Source organism: Pseudophryne corroboree, chromosome 2 (genome assembly GCF_028390025.1).
Source record: "Pseudophryne corroboree isolate aPseCor3 chromosome 2, aPseCor3.hap2, whole genome shotgun sequence".
Taxonomy (NCBI): Eukaryota; Metazoa; Chordata; class Amphibia; order Anura; family Myobatrachidae; genus Pseudophryne; species Pseudophryne corroboree.
This window is the reverse complement of record NC_086445.1, coordinates 518,388,515-518,396,451: the sequence shown is the minus strand read 5'-3', so window position 1 is coordinate 518,396,451 and position 7,937 is coordinate 518,388,515.

Sequence of the window (7,937 nt, the reverse complement as noted above, 5' to 3'; positions counted from 1 at the left end):
GGTACGTCTTGGAACAGACAGGCCCCCTGCTGCAGCAGGTACTGTCTGAGCGGCAGAGGCCATGGGTCCTCTGAGATCATTTCTTGGAGTTCTGGTTACCAAGCTCTTCTTGGCCAACCCGGAACAATGAGTATAGTTCTTACTCCTCTCCTTCTTATTATTCTCATTACCCTGGGTAAGAGAGGCAGAGAAGGGAACACATACACAGACTGGTACACCCACGGTGTTACCAGAGCGTCCACAGCTATCGCCTGAGGGTCCCTTGACCTGGCGCAATATCTTTGTAGCTTTTTGTTGAGGCGGGACGCCATCATGTCCACCTGTGGCCTTTCCCAACGGTGTACAATCATTTGGAAAACTTCTGGATGAAGTCCCCACTCTCCCGGGTGGAGGTCGTGTCTTCTGAGAAAGTCTGCTTCTCAGTTTTCCACTCCGGGAATGAACACTGCTGACAGTGCTAACACATGATTTTCCGCCCATCGGAGAATCCTTGTGGCTTCTGCCATCGCCATCCTGCTTCTTGTGCCGCCCTGTCGGTTTACATGAGCGACCGCCGTGATGTTGTCTGACTGGATCAGCACCGGCCGGTGTTGAAGCAGGGGTCTAGCCTGACTTAGGGCATTGTAAATGGTCCTTAGTTCCAGAATATTTATGTGTAGGGAAGTCTCCTGACTTTTCCATAGCCTTGGAAGTTTCTTCCCTGTGTGACTGCCCCCCAGCCTCGAAGGCTGGCATCCGTGGTCACCAGGACCCAGTCCTGTATGCCGAATCTGCGGCCCCCTAGAAGATGAGCACTCTGCAGCCACCACAACAGCGACACCCTGGCCCTTGGAGACAGGGTTATCCGCTGATGCATCTGAAGATGCGACCCGGACCACTTGTCCAACAGATCCCACTGGAAAATCCTTGCATGGGACCTGGCGAATGGAATTTCTTCGTAAGAAGCTACCATCCTTCCCAGGGCTCGCGTGCATTGATGCACCGACACCTGTATACGTATTAGGAGGTCTCTGTCTAGAGACGACAACTCCTTGGACTTCTCCTCTGGGAGAAACCCTTTTTATCCTGTTCTGTGTCCAGAACCATACCCAGGAACAGTAGACGCGTCGTAGGAACCAGCTGCGACTTTGGAATATTCAGAATCCAGCCGTGCTGTTGTAGCATTTCCCGAGATAGTGCTACTCCGCCGAACAACTGCTCCCTGGACCTCGCCTTTATAAGGAGATCGTCCAAGTACGGGATAATTATTTCGGCCATTACCTTGGTAAATACCTCTGTGCCGGGGACAGACCAACGGCAACGTCTGGAATTGGTAATGACAATCCTGTACCACAATTTTGAGGTACTCCTGGTGAAGAGGGTAAATAGGGACATGCAGGTAAGCATCCTTGATGTCCAGTGATACCATGAAATTCTCCAGGCTTGCAATAATCGCCCTGAGCGATTCCATTTTGAACTTGAACCTTCGTATATAAGTGTTCAAGGCTTTCAATTTTAGAATGGGTCTCACCGAACCGTCTGGTTTCGGTACCACAACATTTTGGAATAGTAACCCCGGCCTTGTTGAAGGAGGGGTACCTTGATTTCACCTGCTGGAAGTACAGCTTGTGAATTGCCGCCAGTACTACCTTTCTCCGAGGGCAGCAGGCAAGGCTGATGTGAGGTAACGGCGAGGGGGAGTCGCCTCGAACTCCAGTCTGTATCCCTGTGATACTATTTGCAGAACCTAGGGATCCACCTGTGGGCAAGCCCACTGGTCCCTGAAGTTCCCGAGACGCGCCCCTACCGCACCTGTCTCCACCTGTGGAGCCCCAACGTCATGCGGTGGACTCAGAGGAAGCGGGGGAAGATTTTTGATCCTGGGAACTGGCTGCTGGTGCAGCTTTTTCCTTCTTCCCTTGTCTCTGTGCAGAAAGGAAGCGCCTTTGAACCGCTTGCTTTTCTGAAGCCGAAAGGACTGTACCTGAAAATACGGTGCTTTCTTAGGCTGTGAGGAAACCTGAGGTAAAAATGTTTTCTTCCCAGCTGTTGCTGTGGATACGAGGTCCCAGAGACCATCCCCAAACAATTCCTCACCCTTATAAGGCAGAATCTCTATGTGCCTTTTATAGGCAGCATCACCTGTCCACTGCCGGGTTTCTAATACCCTCCTGGCAGAATGGACATTGCATTAATTCTGGATGCCAGCCGGCAAATATCCCTCTGTGCATCCTTTATATATAAGACGACGTCTTTAATATGCTCTATGTTAGCAAACTATTATCCCTGTCTTAGAGTATTAATATTATCTGACAGGGTATCAGACCACGCTGCAGCAGCACTATTTATGCTGAGGCAATTGCAGGTCTCAATATATAACCTGAGTGTGTATATACAGACTTCAGGATAGCCTCCTGCTTTTTATCAGCAGGCTCCTTCAAGGTGGCCGCATCCTAAGACGGCAGCGCCACCTTTTTTGACAAACGTGTGAGCGCCTTATCCACCCTAAGGGATATCTCCCAACGTGACCTATCCTCTGGAGGGAAAGGGTACGCCATCAGTAACTTTTTAGAAATTACCAGTTTCTTATCGGGGGAACTCACGCTACTTTACACACTTCATTCATTCATCTGATGGGGGAACAAAACACTGGCTGCTTTTTCTCCCCAAAAATAAAACCCTTTTTATGTGGTACTTGGGTTCATGTCAGAAATGCGTAACACATTTTTCATTGCCGAGATCATGTAACGGATGTTCCTAGTGGATTGTGTATATGTCTCAACCTCGTCGACACTGGAGTCAGACTCCGTGTCGACATCTGTGTCTGCCATCTGAGGTAACGGGCGCTTTTTTGAGCCCCTGATGGCCTTTGAGACGCCTGGGCAGGCGCGGGCTGAGAAGCCGGCTGTCCCACAGCTGTTTTACGTCATCCATCCTTCTATGTAAGGAGTTGACATTGTCGGTTAATACCTTCCACCTATCCATCCACTCTGGTGTCGGCCCCACAGGGGGCGACATCCCATTTATCGGCCTCTGCTCCACCTCCACGTAACCTTCCTCATCCCACATGTCGACACAGCCGTACCGACACACAGCACACACACAGGGAATGCTCTGACTGAGGACAGGACCCCACAAAGTCCTTTGGGGAGACAGAGAGAGATTATGCCAGCACACACCAGAGCGCTATATAATGCAGGGATTAACACTATAACTGAGTGATTTTTCCCCCAATAGCTGCTTGTATAAACAATATTGCGCCTAAATTTAGTGCCCCCCCTCTCTTTTTAACCCTTTTAGCCTGAAAACTACAGGGGAGAGCCTGGGGAGCTGTCTTCCAGCTGCACTGTGAAGAGAAAATGGCGCCAGTGTGCTGAGGGAGATAGCTCCGCCCCTTTTTCGCTGACTTTTCTCCCGCTTTTTTATGGATGCTGGCAGGGGTATTTATCACATATATAGCCTCTGGGGCTATATATTGTGATGATTTTGCCAGGCAAGGTGTTTATATTGCTGCTCAGGGCGCCCCCCCCCAGCGCCCTGCACCCATCAGTGACCGGAGTGTGAGGTGTGCATGAGGAGCAATGGCGCACAGCTGCAGTGCTGTGCGCTACCTTGGTGAAGACTGAAGTCTTCTGCCGACGATTTTCCGGAACACTTCTTGCTTCTGGCTCTGTAAGGGGGCCGGCGGCGCGGCTCCGGGACCGAACATCAATGGCCGGTTCCATGCGGTCGATCCCTCTGGAGCTAATGGTGTCCAGTAGCCTAAGAAGCCCAAGCTACCACCAGTTAGGTAGGTTCGCTTCTTCTCCCCTTAGTCCCTCACTGCAGTGAGTCTGTTGCCAGCAGATCTCACTGTAAAATAAAAAAACCTAAAATATACTTTCTTTCTAGGAGCTCAGGAGAGTCCCTAGTGTGCATCCAGCTCAGCCGGGCACAAGAATCTAACTGAGGTCTGGAGGAGGGTCTTAGTGGGAGGAGCCAGTGCACACCAGGTAGTCCTAAAGCTTTCTTTAGTTGTGCCCAGTCTCCTGCGGAGCCGCTAATCCCCCTGGTCCTTACGGAGTCCCAGCATCCACTTAGGACTTCAGAGAAAAAAAAACAGGGTTTTAATACCTACCGGTAAATCCTTTTCTCCTAGTCCGTGGAGGATGCTGGGGTCCACTTCAGTACCATGGGGTATAGACAGTTCCGCAGGAGCCATGGGCACTTTAAGACTTTTTCAGAGTGTGAACTGGCTCCTCCCTCTATGCCCCTCCTCCAGACCTCAGTATAGGAACTGTGCCCAGGGAGACGGACATTTCGAGGAAAGGATTTACTTTTAAGTTAATGGTGAGATTCATACCAGCTCACACTTCAACCATGCCGCACAACATGGCATTCAACAAAACACATGCCAACGGGCATGAACATTACAGCAACTGTGCTGAAAACATTTATAACCAATTAACAACTGCAGGTAAAGTACGCACTGGGCTGGGTGCCCAGCATCCTCTACGGACTAGGATAAAAGGATTTACCGGTAGGTATTAAAATCCTGTTTTCTCATACGTCCTAGAGGATGCTGGGGTCCACTTCAGTACCATGGGGTTATGCCAAAGCTCCAGTACGGACGGGAGAGTGCGGATGACCCTGCAGCACCGATTGACCAAACTTTAGGTCCTCATTGGCCAAGGTGTCAAACTTGTAAAACTCAGCAAACGTGTTTGTCCCTGACCAAGTAGTTGCTTGGCAAAGCTGTAATGCCGAGACCCCCCGGGCAGCCGCCCAGGATAAGCCCACCTTTCTAGTAGAATGGACATTCACCGAATTCGGCATCAGCAATCCTGCCGTTATAAATTTTTCAAAGTTCTGACCACATCCAGAGACTTTGACGCAGCGAAGGTGTCAGTAGCCACTGGCACCACAATAGGATGGTTTATATGTAAAGAAGAAACCACCTTCGGAAGAAATCGCTGACGAGTTCTTAACTCAGCCCTATCTTCATGGAAGATCAAGTAAGGGCTCTTGTGAAACAAAAGCCCTAACTCAGACACCATATTTGCGGATGCCAAGGCCCACAGCATTACCACTTCCAAAGTGAAAAAACAGGATTTTAATACCTACCGGTAAATCCTTTTCTCCTAGTCCGTAGAGGATGCTGGGGTCCACTTCATGATCATGGGGTATAGACGGTTCCGCAGGAGCCATGGGCACTTTAAGATTTTTCAAAGGGTGTGAACTGGCTCCTTCCTCTATGCCCCTCCTCCAGACATCAGTTATAGGAACTGTGCCCAGGGAGACGGACATTTCGAGGAAAGGATTTACTTTAATACTAATGGTGAGATACATACCAGCTCACACCTCAACCATGCTGCACAACATGGCATTCAACATAACACACGCCAACAGGCATGAACCAATTACAGCAACATGCTGAAACGAATAAAACACAACATGTGTAACTCTAATAAACAAAACTGCAGGTAAAGTATGCACTGGGACGGGCGCCCAGCATCCTCTACGGACTAGGAGAAAAGGATTTACCGGTAGGTATTAAAATCCTGTTTTCTCATACATCCTAGAGGATGCTGGGGTCCACTTCATGACTATGGGGTTTATACCAAAGCTCCAGTACGGGCGGGAGAGTGCGGATGACCCTGCAGCACCGATTGACCGAACTTGAGGTCCTCCTCGGCCAAGGTATCAAACTTGTAGAACTTTGCGAATGTGTTTGAACCTGACCAAGTAGCCGCTCGGCAAAGTTGTAATGCCGAGACCCCCCGGGCAGCCGCCCAGGATGAGCCCACCTTCCTTCACCGACGTAGGTAACGGCAATCCAGCCGTAGAATGAGCATGCTGAATCGTTCCCCTGATCCAGCGCGCAATAGTCTGCTTGGAAGCAGGACACCCAATTTTGTTGGGAGCATACAGGACAAACAGAGCCTCTGTTTTCGTATCCTAGCTGTTCTAGCTACATAAATCTTCAAAGCCCTAACCACATCTAGAGACTTTGATTCAGTGAACGTGTCAGTAGCCACTGGCACCACAATAGGTTGGTTTATGTGGAAAGATGAAACCACCTTAGGAAGAAAATGCTGGCGAGTTCTCAACTCTGCCCTATCTTCATGGAAGATCAGGTAAGGGCTCTTGTGAGACAAGGCCCCCAATTCAGACACCCGCCTTGCGGATGCCAAAGCCAAAAGCATCACCACTTTCCAAGTGAGAAACTTCAACTCTATCTCTTGCAGAGGTTCAAACCAATCCGATTGAAGGAACTGCAACACCACATTAAAGTCCCATGGTGCCACTGGAGGCACAAATGGAGGCTGGATGTGCAGAACCCCTTTCACGAAGGTCTGAACTTCTGGAAGAGAGGCCAATTGTCTTTGAAAAAAAACTGACAAGGCCGAAATCTGGACCTTGATTGACCCCAATCGAAGGCCCGCATCCACACCAGCCTGTAGAAAATGGAGAAAACGTCCCAACTGAAACTCTTCCGCAGGAGTTTTCTTGGATTCACACCAAGACACATTTTCTCCAAATATGGGAGCGTGGGGATGACTTCCTTGGGAATACCCTTTCGGGCTAGGATCCGGCGCTCAACAGCCATGCCGTCAAACTTAGCCACAGTAAGTCTTGATACACGCACGGCCCCTGCTGTAGCAGGTCCTCTCGAGGAGGAAGAGGCCGAGGGTCTTCTATGAGCAACTCCTGAAGATCCGGGTACCAAGCCCTCCTTGGCCAGTCTGGGGCAATGAAGATTGCACGAATTCTTGTTCTTCTTATTATCTTGAGAACTTTTGGGATTAGCGGAAGTGGAGGGAAGACATACACCAACCTGAACACCCACTGGGCCACCAGCGCATCCACTGCTATTGCTTGCGGGTCTCTCGACCTGGAACAATATCTCTGAAACTTCTTGTTGAGGCGAGATGCCATCATGTCTACTTGAGGAACTCCCCAAAGACTTGTCACCTCTGCGAAGACTTCTTGGTGGAGGCACCACTCTCCTGGATGGAGATCGTGTCTGCTGAGGAAGTCTGCTTCCCAGTTGTCTCTACCGGAATGAAAATCGCCGACAGAGCCTTTACATGTCTTTCTGGCCAGAGGAGGATCTTTGTCACCTTTGCCATTGCCGCTCTGCTTTTCGTTCCGCCCTGCCTGTTTATGTACGCGACTGCTGTTACATTGTCCGACTGGATCTGCACGGGATGATCTTGCAGAAGATGTACCACTTGTTGAAGGCCGTTGTAAAGGGCTCTCAATTCCAGTACGTTTATGTGAAGGCAGGTTTCCTGACTTGACCATTTTCCTTGGAAGCTTTTGCCCTGAGTGACAGCTCCTCAGCCTCGGAAACTTGCATCCGTGGTTACCAGGAGCCAGTCCTGAATCCCGAACCTGCGTCCCTCTAGTAGGTGAGAAATGTGTAGCCACCACAGGAGCGAAATCCTGGCTTTTGACGACAGGGTTATCCTCCGGTACATGTGTAGGTGGGAATCCGACCACTTGTCCAACAGGTTCCACTGGAATACTCTGGCATGGAACCTGACAAACTGTATGGCCTCGTAGGCCGCGACCATCTTTCCCAACAATCAAATGCACTGATGGACCGACACACTTGTTGGCTTTAATATCTGTTTCACCATTTTCTGGATTTCCAGTGCCTTTTCCATCGGAAGAAAAACTCTCTGAACCTCTGTGTCCAGAATCATTCCGAGGAAAGACAATCTTGTCGTCTGTTCCAACTGTAACTTTGGAAAATGTATGATCCAACCGTGTTGTTGGAGTACGGATAGGGAGAGTGTGATGTTCTGTAGCAACTGCTCCCTGGATCATGCCTTTATCAGGAGATCGTCCAGATAAGGAATTATACTGACTCCTTTTTGACGAAGGAGGACCATCATCTCCGCCATCACCTTGGTGAATACCCTCGGCGCCGTGGAGAGACCGAAAGGCAACGTCTGGAATTGGTAATGGCA